The sequence below is a fragment of the Thalassophryne amazonica genome, chromosome 7 (assembly GCF_902500255.1).
Source record: "Thalassophryne amazonica chromosome 7, fThaAma1.1, whole genome shotgun sequence".
Classification (NCBI taxonomy): domain Eukaryota; kingdom Metazoa; phylum Chordata; class Actinopteri; order Batrachoidiformes; family Batrachoididae; genus Thalassophryne; species Thalassophryne amazonica.
This window is the reverse complement of record NC_047109.1, coordinates 31172-46572: the sequence shown is the minus strand read 5'-3', so window position 1 is coordinate 46572 and position 15401 is coordinate 31172.

Genomic DNA, 15401 nt, shown 5'->3' with positions numbered 1-15401 from the left:
AAAAGCTATTGAGGAAAAACCTGAAATTTGGGCCTCTGGCTCCTTATTTAACCCTAATGTTGGGATTTTTCCCCAAAAAGAAAGCTTGTGCAAGGTGAGGATATGTCCCCAGATTAAATTAAAGCAATTTCCCCTGAAATAGGTTGACATTTGAAAAAGCTATTGAGGAAAAACATGAAATTTGGGCCTCTGGCTCCTTATTTAACCCTGATGTTGGGATTTTCCCCCCCCAAAAAAGCTCGTGCAAGGTGAGGATATGGCCCCAGATTAAATTACAGCAATTTCCCCTGAAATAGGTTGACATATGAAAAAGCTATTGAGGAAAAACCTGAAATTTGGGCCTCTGGCTCCTTATTTAACCCTAATGTTGGGTTTTTTCCCCAAAAAGAAAGCTCGTGCAAGGTGAGGATATGTCCCCAGATTAAATTAAGGCAATTTCCCCTGAAATAGGTTGACATTTGAAAAAGCTATTGAGGAAAAACATGAAATTTGGGCCTCTGGCTCCTTATTTAACCCTGATGTTGGGATTTTTCCCCAAAAAGAAAGCTTGTGCAAGGCGAGGATATGGCCCCAGATTAAATTACAGCAATTTCCCCAGAAATAGGTTGACATTTGAAAAAACTATTGAGGAAAAACATGAAATTTGGGCCTCTGGCACCTTGTTTAACCCTGATGTTAGGATATTTCCCCAAAAAGAAAGCTTGTGCAAGGTGAGGATATAGCCCCAGATTGAACTAAAGCAATTTCCCCAGAAATAGGTTGACATTTGAAAAAGCTATTGAGGAAAAACATGAAATTTGGACATCTGGCTCCTTATTTACCCATAAAGCGGGGATTTTTCCCCAAAAAGAAAGCTCATGCAAGGTGAGGATATGGCCCCAGATTAATATAAAGCAATTTCCCCAGAAATAGGTTGACATTTGGAACAGCTATTGAAGAAAAACATGAAATTTGGGCCTCTGGAGCCTTATTTAACCCTGATGTTGGGATTTTTCCCCCCAAAAAAAGCTCATGCAAGGTGAGGATATGGCCCCAGATTAAATTAAAGCAATTTCTCCTGAAATAGGTTGACATTTGAAAAAGCTATTGAAGAAAAACCTGAAATTTGGGCCTCTGGCTCCTTATTTAACCCTGATGTTGGGATTTTTCCCCACAAAGAAAGCTTGTGCAAGGTGAGGATATGGCCCAAGATTAAATTAAAGCAATTTCCCCAGAAATAGGATGATACTTGAAAAAGCTATTGAGAAAAAACCTGAAATTTGGGCCTCTGGCTCCTTACTGAACCCTGATGTTGGGATTTTTCCCCAAAAAGAAAGCTCATGCAAGGTGAGGATATGGCCCGAGATTAATATAAAGCAATTTCCCCAGAAATAGGTGGACATTTGGCAAAGCTATTGAAGAAAAACATGAAATTTGGGCCTCTGGCGCCTTATTTAACCCTGATGTTGGGATTTTTCCCCAAAAAGAAAGCTCATGCAAGGTGAGGATATGGCCCCAGATTAAATTAAAGCAATTTCCCCAAAAATAGGTTGACATTTGAAAAAGCTATTGAGAAAAAACCTGAATTTTGGGCCTCTGGCTCCTTATTGAACCCTGATGTTGGGATTTTTCCCCAAAAAGAAAGCTCGTGCAAGGTGAGGATATAGCCCCAGATTGAATTAAAGCAATTTCCCCAGAAATAGGTTGACATTTGAAAAAGCTATTGAGGAAAAACATGAAATTTGGGCATCTGGCTCCTTATTTACCCATAAAGCGGGGATTCTTCCCCAAAAAGAAAGCTCGTGCAAGGTGAGGATATAGCCCCAGATTGAATTAAAGCAATTTCCCCAGAAATAGGTTGACATTTGAAAAAGCTATTGAAGAAAAACATGAAATTTGGGCCTCTGGCACCTTATTTAACCCTGATGTTGGGATTTTTCCCCAAAAAGAAAGGTCATGCAAGGTGAGGATAAGGTCCCAGATTAAATTAAAGCAATTTCTCCTGAAATAGGCTGACATTTGAAAAAGCTATTGAAGAAAAACCTGAAATTTGGACCTCTGGCTCCTTATTTAACCCTGATGTTGGGATTTTTCCCCACAAAGAAAGCCTGTGCAAGGTGAGGATATGTCCCCAGATTAAATTAAAGCAATTCCCCAGAAATAGGTTGACATTTGTAAAAGCTATTGAGGAAAAAGCTGAAATTTGGGCCTCTGGCTCTTTATTTAACCCTAATGTTGGCATTTTTCCCCAAAAAGAAAACTCGTGCAAGGTGAGGATATGGCCCCAGATTAAAATGAAGCAATTTCCGCTGAAATAGGTTGACATTTGAAAAAGCTATTGAAGAAAAACCTGAAATTTGGGCCTCTGGTGCCTTATTTAACCCTGATGTTGGGATTTTTCCCCAAAAAGAAAGCTCGTGCAAGGTGAGGATATGGTCCCAGATTAAATTAAAGCAATTCCCCAGAAATAGGTTGACATTTGAAAAAGCTATTGAGGAAAAACCTGAAATTTGGGCCTCTGGCTCTTTATTTAACCCTAATGTTGGGATTTTTCCCCAAAAAGAAAACTCGTGCAAGGTGAGGATATGGCCCCAGATTAAAATGAAGCAATTTCCTCTGACTTAGGTTGACATGTGAAAAAGCTATTGAGAAAAAACCTGAAATTTGGGCCTCTGGCTCCTTATTTACCCATAAAGTCGGGATTTTTCCCCAAAAAGAAAGCTCGTGCAAGGTGAGGATATGGCCCCAGATTAAAATGAAGCAATTTCCGCTGAAATAGGTTGACATTTGAAAAAGCTATTGAAGAAAAACCTGAAATTTGGGCCTCTGGCTCTTTATTTAACCCTAATGTTGGCATTTTTCCCCAAAAAGAAAACTCGTGCAAGGTGAGGATATGGCCCCAGATTAAAATGAAGCAATTTCCGCTGAAATAGGTTGACATTTGAAAAAGCTATTGAAGAAAAACCTGAAATTTGGGCCTCTGGTGCCTTATTTAACCCTGATGTTGGGATTTTTCCCCAAAAAGAAAGCTCGTGCAAGGTGAGGATATGGTCCCAGATTAAATTAAAGCAATTCCCCAGAAATAGGTTGACATTTGAAAAAGCTATTGAGGAAAAAGCTGAAATTTGGGCCTCTGGCTCTTTATTTAACCCTAATGTTGGGATTTTTCCCCAAAAAGAAAACTCGTGCAAGGTGAGGATATGGCCCCAGATTAAAATGAAGCAATTTCCGCTGAAATAGGTTGACATTTGAAAAAGCTATTGAAGAAAAACCTGAAATTTGGGCCTCTGGTGCCTTATTTAACCCTGATGTTGGGATTTTTCCCCAAAAAGAAAGCTCGTGCAAGGTGAGGATATGGTCCCAGATTAAATTAAAGCAATTCCCCAGAAATAGGTTGACATTTGAAAAAGCTATTGAGGAAAAACCTGAAATTTGGGCCTCTGGCTCTTTATTTAACCCTAATGTTGGGATTTTTCCCCAAAAAGAAAACTCGTGCAAGGTGAGGATATGGCCCCAGATTAAAATGAAGCAATTTCCTCTGACTTAGGTTGACATGTGAAAAAGCTATTGAGAAAAAACCTGAAATTTGGGCCTCTGGCTCCTTATTTACCCATAAAGTCGGGATTTTTCCCCAAAAAGAAAGCTCGTGCAAGGTGAGGATATGGCCCCAGATTAAAATGAAGCAATTTCCGCTGAAATAGGTTGACATTTGAAAAAGCTATTGAAGAAAAACCTGAAATTTGGGCCTCTGGCTCTTTATTTAACCCTAATGTTGGCATTTTTCCCCAAAAAGAAAACTCGTGCAAGGTGAGGATATGGCCCCAGATTAAAATGAAGCAATTTCCGCTGAAATAGGTTGACATTTGAAAAAGCTATTGAAGAAAAACCTGAAATTTGGGCCTCTGGTGCCTTATTTAACCCTGATGTTGGGATTTTTCCCCAAAAAGAAAGCTCGTGCAAGGTGAGGATATGGTCCCAGATTAAATTAAAGCAATTCCCCAGAAATAGGTTGACATTTGAAAAAGCTATTGAGGAAAAACCTGAAATTTGGGCCTCTGGCTCTTTATTTAACCCTAATGTTGGGATTTTTCCCCAAAAAGAAAACTCGTGCAAGGTGAGGATATGGCCCCAGATTAAAATGAAGCAATTTCCTCTGACTTAGGTTGACATGTGAAAAAGCTATTGAGAAAAAACCTGAAATTTGGGCCTCTGGCTCCTTATTTACCCATAAAGTCGGGATTTTTCCCCAAAAAGAAAGCTCGTGCAAGGTGAGGATATGGCCCCAGATTAAAATGAAGCAATTTCCCCAGAAATAGGTTGACAAAAGAAAAAGCTATTGAGAAAGCTATTATTGCCACAGCCTGCTATTTTCACCACAATAGGCTTGTTCCCTGGCTCTATTTTGATGGTGAAATATAAGCATATTGCCACCGATAATGAAGATATTGCATGGGCGTTCTGATGAAAACTGGAAAACCTATTGAAAAAAGAAAAAAAAAAAAAACAAGACAATAAAAGTTAGGCCCAGGTTGCACATTTCTCTGCTTTGCAAAGGGTCTGAAATATGAACAGAACCTCGACTTTACCTGCCAGACCTCTGTCATGAAAACTGGAAAAGCTTTTGTAAAATTAAGATTAAAATTATCTCCAAAATATTTTCTGGGCCAAGCTTAATATTTCTACATTCCAATAAGAATTTGTTTTTATCAAAATGTGGGGGTTTTCAACTTTGTTTTTACATTTTAAATACAGCACATGCTTATTTATTGGGCAGTGAATAAAATACAGTTACCAAAACACATTAAAGAAAAATACTCGCTGATTGTTAGATTTACACTTTTTTGTAGTCACGTACTTTTTCGACGGTCCCTAAATTTGCCGTTGGCTGAATGTCTGAATATTGAATTTCAATCTAACTTCACCGCGGTCCACTTTCTGAGGATTTAGTCTCCAGGATCTACATGGCGGATCCATTCCATCCAATAGGATATTAAATAAAAGAGCGTTGTGGTCTGAAATTGATGCAAAGTCATATTTTATATCTGACATAAATGGTGTTAATTGTGCATCCAGAAGAAAATAATCAATTCTACTATACGAGTTTTATACCGGTAGAAAAAAAGAGTACTCTCTACCAGATGGATTTGTGAAGCGCCATAGATCTACAATATTAATGGTTTTGAGACAAGAATTCAGGAGAAGACTAAAATTATTTTTGGGAATTTTCTTGTTTGATCTGTCGAGATAGGGGTCCAAAGGGGTATTAAAATCGCAGCCTATTATTAATTTTGTTTGTGATAAATCAGGGATTAAGCCAAAAACCTTTTTGAAGAATGCAGGGTTATCTGAATTTGGTGCATATAGATTGATCAAGGTTACAGGTACATTGAAAATGTCTCCAATAACAATTACATAGCTGCCATCTTTATCAAGAATTGTATTCCGTTGGGTAAAGGGTACGCCTTTTTTTTTATTAATATGGCTATGCCCCGTGCTTTGGCAGAGAACGATGAATGGTATATATCTCTCACCCATTTCACTCTTAGCTTATTGTGACAATTATTCTTCAGATGGGTTTCTCGTAAGAAAGTAATATCGGATTGTAATGATTTTAGATGCTGGATAACCTTTCCTCTTCTTACAGGATTGTTACAGCCACGTATATTCCAGCTTGTGAATGTCAATCCCCTTTTAACAGCTTGTATGGTCATTGTACGTCATATTGTAAGTAAATTGGCATGAGAAAATATAGTTGTCTAACTGCACTTGAGGTCTATGTGAGAGTAGTTCTTTAGAATATATGTTCCGCATTAACATGAACAAAAATACTGATAACACAAGTATTGAACTTAAACATCTCAGGCTAACATAAATGTAGCCGCAGGAAGGAGATAACTTGCGGGAAGTAAAGAAAATAAACAAAACAAAAAAGACTTACCTGTCTGAGTAACTTAACCTACTAAGACTGTTACTCATTTAACCGATAGCTTGTCTCGTCTCTTCATTCAAAGCCGTTTTTTTTTTTTTTTTTTTTAAATAAACTAATAGGGTCCACTTTTTTTTGAGAGAATGTGTGTATACACACACACATAATCAATCACGTATTAGTTGTTAGTGTATAAAAATAAACATCTCAAACTAAAAGAATAATTTCTTAATGTTTTAGGTTTTACTCTCTCAGTTCAGAGTTTTCAACGCTGCAGTGGAGCTGTTTACTGTACAAACAGGGTCTTGTTCGTGAGAAGCTACATTATTTATGATTTAGCAGCAGATGTTCTTATCTCTCTCGGCTTGGTCCTGGGGCTGACGGGGATGAGAGGAGGAATTCAACGTATTCCTCAGCTTGTTGTGGGTCAGTGAATGAGGACTGAACACCGTCATGGGTCACGATGAGTCTTGCTGGGTGAAGCAGGCCGTATCTCACCCCGGGTTTATCATGTAGAAGACCTCTGGCTCTGTTGAATAGCGCTCTCCATTTGGCTATTGCTGGAGGGTAGTCCGGGAATATTTGCTTTTGCTGCTTTATATTTGCTGCTTTTTTCAGAATCTCCTTGACTGTGTGATAGTAGTGTAGACGTAGGATATTTGGCCGTGGTCTGTTAGAGCGATGTGCTCTGTCAATTAGAGGTGCTACTTCCAAGCCGAGAACATCCTTTAGCATGTTGCCAATATAGTCTTTAGGTTTCATCCCCTCTCGACCTTCTAATATACCAGTGATTCTGATGTTATTTCTTCGAGAAGCTGACTCTAAACTTTCACACTTTTGAGTCAGTCTGTTAACTTCAGACGTCATCGTAACAACTTCTTGTTCCTGCGAGGCAATCTTATCAGAGTGGGTAGTTGATGCTAATTCCAAGTCTCGTACAGTGCTGCTAGTAGCTTTAGCATTAGCCTTAACTTTAGCAATAGCTGCTGCGAGATCAGTTTTAGCTATGTGGATTTCCGCTCTGTTTGTTATACACAAGTTCAATGCGGGAGTCCAAGCTCTTACATATCTCATCTTTATTCATTGCCACTACACCTTTGAGCTCCTTAATGGCTTCTTGTACAGCCCGATTTGATGGTTCCGCCTCGCCTGTGTTGTCTGTATCCGCTTCAGTCATCTCGGGCGAGTCCATTTCAGGCGAGTTCGGGGCTTGATCGGGGCCTTGTTCAGCGTTTTCGATTCTCTTGGTTTTACCCCGTGTCATGTTGAGATTACTGCTTCAAAATAGTATTAGGTTTCTTCAGTGAGAAGTGTCCCTTTCTGGCACATAAATTAAGTTTGTCGGCTTTTAAAAGTATTTTTAAAGGATTTGAGTATGGCGCTATCGTGGATGCGGCTTACTCCTTCATCGCTCGCTCCGCCTCCCCCAAGATGCGTGGCATTTAATAAACGCAAACACAATAATGTCTATAAACCCAGAGAATATATTCACGAGAGTTTTAAGCACAAGAGTTTAATGCTGTTGTCCGTGGAGCCTGATCAGAGTGACTGAAATGCATCTCTCATGTCGTGAAGTACTGAGATTACCCTATCAATACCCATAATGCACCTGGACACAGCATGTCCACACTAAATCCTTAAAAATTAGTGCATTACTTTTAAACCAAAACATATATCTGATATTTTCCACTTTATAAACCTTCATGATGTTAATTTAAATAAATATTTTATTATTAATAATTATCGGTTATCGGAACTGTGCCCGCCACTGTCAGAAGGTTCATACTAAATGCTGCAGAGACGACATCAACACCAATATCATTGTGAGAGACAAAAAGAGGTCATCTATGCTGAACAATGATTGTTCTGTGGTTGTGGAGACAGCTCTGGAGGCAGACCATTACGCCAATCGGAGGTCACTAAAATTAACATTGAATCGGTGTGTAACTTTGCAAAAACAATGTTGGACTCTGTAGTTTTCTCTGGGCCCCTCCCCAATCGGACCGGGAGTGACATGTTTAGCCGCATGTTCTCCTTGAATTGCTGGCTGTCTGAGTGGTGTCCAAAAAATGAGGTGGGCTTCATAGATAATTGGCAAAGCTTCTGGGGAAAACCTGGTCTTGTTAGGAGAGACGGCATCCATCCCACTTTGGATGGAGCAGCTCTCATTTCTAGAAATCTGGCCAATTTTCTTAAGTCCTCCAAACCGTGACTATCCAGGGTTGGGACCAGGAAGCAGAGTTGTAGTCTTACACACCTCTCTGCAGCTTCTCTCCCCCTGCCATCCCCTCATTACCCCATCCCCGTAGAGACGGTGCCTGCTCCCAGACCACCAATAACCAGCAGAAATCTATTTAAGCATAAAAATTCAAAAAGAAAAAATAATATAGCACCTTTAACTGCACCACAGACTAAAACAGTTAAATGTGGTCTATTAAATATTAGGTCTCTCTCTTCTAAGTCCCTGTTAGTAAATGATATAATAATTGATCAACATATTGATTTATTCTGCCTTACAGAAACCTGGTTACAGCAGGATGAATATGTTAGTTTAAATGAGTCAACACCCCAGAGTCACACTAACTGCCAGAACGCTCGTAGCACGGGCCGAGGCGGAGGATTATCAGCAATCTTCCATTCCAGCTTATTAATTAATCAAAAACCCAGACAGAGCATCCAAATTGGAAGTCCCAAAAACCAGTTTTATTTGTTGTTATCTATCGTCCTCCTGGTCGTTACTGTGAGTTTCTCTGTGAATTTTCAGAACTTTTGTCTGACTTAGTGCTTAGCTCAGATAAGATAATTATAGTGGGCGATTTTAACATCCACACAGATGCTGAGAATGACAGCCTCAACACTGCATTTAATCTATTATTAGACTCAATTGGCTTTGCTCAAAATGTAAATGAGTCCACCCACCACTTTAATCATATCTTAGATCTTGTTCTGACTTATGGTATGGAAATTGAAGACTTAACAGTATTCCCTGAAAACTCCCTTCTGTCTGATCATTTCTTAATAACATTTACATTTACTCTGATGGACTACCCAGCAGTGGGGAATAAGTTTCATTACACTAGAAGTCTTTCAGAAAGCGCTGTAACTAGGTTTAAGGATATGATTCCTTCTTTATGTTCTCTAATGCCATATACCAACACAGTGCAGAGTAGCTACCTAAACTCTGTAAGTGAGATAGAGTATCTCGCCAATAGTTTTACATCCTCATTGAAGACAACTTTGGATGCTGTAGCTCCTCTGAAAAAGAGAGCTTTAAATCAGAAGTGCCTGACTCCGTGGTATAACTCACAAACTCGCAGCTTAAAGCAGATAACCCGTAAGTTGGAGAGGAAATGGCGTCTCACTAATTTAGAAGATCTTCACTTAGCCTGGAAAAAGAGTCTGTTGCTCTATAAAAAAGCCCTCCGTAAAGCTAGGACATCTTACTACTCATCACTAATTGAAGAAAATAAGAACAACCCCAGGTTTCTTTTCAGCACTGTAGCCAGGCTGACAAAGAGTCAGAGCTCTATTGAGCCGAGTATTCCTTTAACTAGTAATGACTTCATGACTTTCTTTGCTAATAAAATTTTAACTATTAGAGAAAAAATTACTCATAACCATCCCAAAGACGTATCGTTATCTTTGGCTGCTTTCAGTGATGCCGGTATTTGGTTAGACTCTTTCTCTCAGATTGTTCTGTCTGAGTTATTTTCATTAGTTACTTCATCCAAACCACCAACATGTCTATTAGACCCCATTCCTACCAGGCTGCTCAAGGAAGCCCTACCATTATTTAATGCTTCGATCTTAAATATGATCAATCTATCTTTATTAGTTGGCTATGTACCACAGGCTTTTAAGGTGGCAGTAATTAAACCATTACTTAAAAAGCCATCACTTGACCCAGCTATCTTAGCTAATTATAGGCCAATCTCCAACCTTCCTTTTCTCTCAAAAATTCTTGAAAGGGTAGTTGTAATACAGCTAACTGATCATCTGCAGAGGAATGGTCTATTTGAAGAGTTTCAGTCAGGTTTTAGAATTCATCATAGTACAGAAACAGCATTAGTGAAGGTTACAAATGATCTTCTTATGGCCTCAGACAGTGGACTCATCTCTGTGCTTGTTCTGTTAGACCTCAGTGCTGCTTTTGATACTGTTGACCATAAAATTTTATTACAGAGATTAGAGCATGCCATAGGTATTAAAGGCACTGCCCTGCGGTGGTTTGAATCATATTTATCTAATAGATTACAATTTGTTCATGTAAATGGGGAATCTTCTTCACAGACTAAGGTTAATTATGGAGTTCCACAAGGTTCTGTGCTAGGACCAATTTCATTCACTTTATACATGCTTCCCTTAGGCAGTATTATTAGACGGCATTGCTTAAATTTTCATTGTTACGCAGATGATACCCAGCTTTATCTATCCATGAAGCCAGAGGACACACACCAATTAGCTAAACTGCAGGATTGTCTTACAGATATAAGGACATGGATGACCTCTAATTTCCTGCTTTTAAACTCAGATAAAACTGAAGTTATTGTACTTGGCCCCACAAATCTTAGAAACATGGTGTCTAACCACATCCTTACTCTTGATGGCATTACCCTGACCTCTAGTAATACTGTGAGAAATCTTGGAGTCATTTTTGATCAGGATATGTCATTCAAAGCGCATATTAAACAAATATGTAAGACTGCTTTTTTGCATTTACGCAATATCTCTAAAATTAGAAAGGTCTTGTCTCAGAGTGATGCTGAAAAACTAATTCATGCATTTATTTCCTCTAGGCTGGACTATTGTAATTCATTATTATCAGGTTGTCCTAAAAGTTCCCTGAAAAGCCTTCAGTTAATTCAAAATGCTGCAGGTAGAGTACTGACGGGGACTAGAAGGAGAGAGCATATCTCACCCATATTGGCCTCTCTTCATTGGCTTCCTGTTAATTCTAGAATAGAATTTAAAATTCTTCTTCTTACTTATAAGGTTTTGAATAATCAGGTCCCATCTTATCTTAGGGACCTCATTGTTGTGAAAGTGTAGTGACACGGACCCACAACAGGGGGCACAAATGAACGGACAATAGAAGGAGTCAACTTTGAACACTTTACTGTTGTGAATGCCACAACCATACACAGCAGATTATAGAATGATACAAAGTCAATGGATAAAGGTGTCGTGTGGGCAGGCTCGACGATAGGAGACGTCCGTCTAGAGAAGAACCGGAACCACACGATTTCCTCCGCCACCGAACCCGAAGGATACTGGAGCCGCCAGGTCCCGAGTCCCCCAGGTGGCCACCGTCTCCGCGTGTCGGATCTGGTACTGCTGGCGAAGAGCAAAGACAGTCAAGTGTGGTTGTGTGTACACCCAGTAACAACAACGGTGGGAATTCCACCTCCACCTCAAATCACACACTCGTGCAGCTCCTGTTTAAGCACTTATCTGGAAAGAGTGAGAGGCGAAGACGTCGGCACTCTCACAAACCACCAATCAGCTGACAAGGCTCCACAGGACAACGGCTGCTAACAGCACACGTAAGTTATAATTCCTTTAGTACGGCAGAGAATATTACCTCCTTAGAAGAACAATATCTCGGCGACGTGGTGGAGGTGTCATCCTGCTTTTATCCGGGATGAAGTGCAGATGATCGGTGACAGCTGTCACAGTTGATGAGTGACAGCTGTCACCTCGGCTGTTCCTGTGAGGCGGCAGCGCCCTCTAGTGCCTGAAGCCCGCACTTCAGGCAGGGCGCCCTCTGGTGGTGGGCCAGCAGTACCTCCTCTTCTGGCGGCTCACACAACACTCATAGTACCATATCACCCCAATAGAGCGCTTCGCTCTCAGACTGCAGGCTTACTTGTAGTTCCTAGGGTTTGTAAGAGTAGAATGGGAGGCAGAGCCTTCAGCTTTCAGGCTCCTCTCCTGTGGAACCAGCTCCCAATTCCAATCAGGGAGACAGACACCCTCTCTACTTTTACGATTAGGCTTAAAACTTTCCTTTTTGCTAAAGCTTATAGTTGGGGCTGGATCAGGTGACCCTGAACCATCCCTTAGTTATGCTGCTATAGACTTAGACTGCTGGGGGGTTCCCATGATGCACTGTTTCTTTCTCTTTTTGCTCTGTATGCACCACTCTGCATTTAATCATTAGTGATTGATCTCTGCTCCCCTCCACAGCATGTCTTTTTCCTGGTTCTCTCCCTCAGCCCCAACCAGTCCCAGCAGATGACTGCCCCTCCCTGAGCCTGGTTCTGCTGGAGGTTTCTTCCTGTTAAAAGGGAGTTTTTCCTTCCCACTGTCGCCAAGTGCTTGCTCACAGGGGGTCGTTTTGACCATTGGGGTTTTTACGTAATTATTGTATGGCCTTGCCTTACAATATAAAGCGCCTTGGGGCAACTGTTTGTTGTGATTTGGCGCTATATAAATAAAATTGATTGATTGAATTGACCTGTCCACACAACGGACAAGCAAAACTGCATCCTCAAGGCATGTGAGAAGTATGGTGGTTCATGGGTCGACATTGTTGGACACCGAGTTGTTTCTGTGTATGATTTGGCTGCTGTTGAGACAGCGTACCACAGTCTCTGCTCAACGAATTTCAGACCTGGAAAGCCGAGTCGTCATATATTCCAATCTGATAGCAAAGCCTTCAAGCGGACCCTGAGGAGTGACGGCACTGCGCGACCACAGAAGCCCACAACAAGAGAACCATTCCTGAAAGTTGAGTATTTGAAGGAAAATGACAATGAACAGAAGATTGTCACAGACCTGAATATGAAAATGGAGCACTGTGATGACGAGCGTGATGCATATGGATTCAATCACAGTGCAGCAGATAACCGAAACAATCCTTCACATGGTGATACAAGCATCAGATTTGGCATGAATGTTCTTCATAAATCAGTGTTTGATTTAAAAAGAAAAAAAAAAAGTTCAGGCCACTTGAAAATCCAATATGGCAGCCAGGTAGGGGTCAATGAAGAATTACACAGGGGTCAAAATTTAAAAATGCTGCAATCATATTGAACACTACATACACCACATTATGTGTCTGATCACAAAGATTCCAAAAAGGTATAGTTTGGACTATCTATGACTGAATTCTATGGAGTTATCAGGTAAAAACATTAAGAATGGTGACAAAGGTCAATGTCAGTTTGTACAGGAGTCAAAAGTTAAAGTTGCTCCAATTTTTGAAAAACGTGATGCAAATTATTGTTTGAGTTAATAGGGTTTGACACGTGCAGTGAAGGCAGAGGGTGGACTGATTTTTAGGGGGGACCGTTTCGTCAGAAGATCACAGTGTGACCGCCTTGCTGCAGTGACAGCAGCATTTCCTCACCGTTCCTGGCAGGCGGACCCTGGCGTCGCTCCGCTCCATCTTTCCATGGACTCATGGAGGAGCATTCCGAGCCTCTCCCTACGCTCAGCCCGGCCGTGCCCCTCTACATGACTCAGGGCCTGATGGTGGTGTACATGGTCTTCTACTCACTGCTCTTCATCTACACCCAGCTGTGGCTCGTCCTGTGCTACCGACACGAGCGCTGTAGCTCCCAGACTGTGTTCCTGTTCCTGCTGTGGTCGGCCCTCTGAACCCTGCTCTTCTCCTACTTCAACAACTTTGCCACGGCCATCACTTTGGGTCCCTTTGCCTTCTGGCTGCTGTACTGTTTCCCGGTGTGTCTGCAGTTCTTCAGCCTCTGTCTGCTCAACCTTTACGTCACACAGGTGAGTGTGGACCAGCGGCGGCTCCACCGCTAAAAACGGGGGCCCGAGCCATCATGGGTGGTCTGCAGGGCCACAATGCTAGCGTCACCCACAGAGACGTATATGAGTACTAGAGTTTGCACTCCCAATACTTCCTACGAGACGTGAACGTCCCTTCATGGACAGCGACATGACACCTGCTAACCGGGCAAAATATTGACACAGTGCCCAGATGTTGATGCATTTTCAATGCAGATACACGAGTGAACACACATGGAAAAAAGCTCACAAAATACATGTTAAAATGTTGTTCTGACTAGTAAAATTTATTTACATTAAATTCTGCAGGCCCGTCACCAGAAAAAAAATATTAAGGGGGGCGATGAGTTTATCACAGGGGGCGGGGTCGGCCCCCCCCCCAAAAAAAGTGCACACCGGAGGCTACCTGCCTCTGAGCGTGCGTAATGAATTGGGTGCGCTCCTAGAAAGCTCGTGTATTTAGGCTACACCGTTGTAAGAGACTAAGAGTAAAGAGTGACAGTATTTATTTATTTTATTATTTGAATGTATAGACCCTCGGTCCAGTGATCTCCTGCATACCACCAAACCAACAACTGATCTGAGAAACGACACAAGACAGTAGATTAACCCCACATACAGCCCTCCATCACAAGCGCAAACACAGCGCAATTGGGTCAAAGATAAAACGGGTCAAAGATAAACCTTTCATGTAGATATACAGTGGTCCCTCGTTTATCGCAGGAGTTACGTTCTAAAAATAGCCCACAATAGGCAAAATCCGCGAAGTAGTCAGCGTTATTTTTTACAATTATTATAGATGTTTTAAGGCTGTAAAACCCCTCACTACACACTTTATACACTTTTCTCAAACAGACATTAACATTTTCTCACTTTTCTCTCGTGTGTAAACACTCTCAAAGTTCAAACCTGAGTAGAAAAATAAGACCAACCTGTTTTCAGGCCCAAACATTTGTTTGAGAAATAAAAATAAAACGTTTTCCTATAAATAATTATGATGGCTTTTAGAACTAATGAATTTAATTTTAACGATCAACCTACGAGGTTGGACACATAAGAAATTATTAATAGTGACTGAACTGTATTTCACAGTTCCTCTGATCGCGCCTCTTCGTCGTGGCGCGGCGTCTTTTTCCACTGAGTCACACCTCGCTGCAGGTGTCTTTTACGGAGTGAAGAACACAGTTATGGGTAGTTGTTTGTGCTCTTTTTTTTCTTCTGGGTGAGAAGATTCTTATAAACAGACACGCAGAACACAATGCCTGTACTCTCCCTTTGCGGTGCCGCAACAGGTGTCCCGTCATCTGGACAGAAGACCGGCCTGCTTGATGAGGATGTAGAGCACAGTGAGCTGTAAAAAAAAAAAAAAGCATGCAAAATTGGACTAAAAAAATCTGCGAAACTGGGAGGCGTTATATTTTCCAGTATTTCTTTTTCTTTTTGATAACTCTCACATCCGAGGGGGCGAGGTTGATGACGTGAGGGGGCGTTGCCCCCAAACGCCCCCCTCGTTGCGCCGGGTCCGAACTTATGGAAGGAAAGTATTATACTTACTCTGACACACACACGTTCCCAAATATTGGTGTTGAAATTTAAATCTGTTCCAGCTGCAATAAAGCAGCAGCTTAGCTGAGACGTCCTGCTGTTGCTGTGCATGACTCAATTCATTACTATATACACATATAAAATAAATTAACTTTGACAAGATTCCAAAAAAGTTCTTCACTGCACGACGTGGACG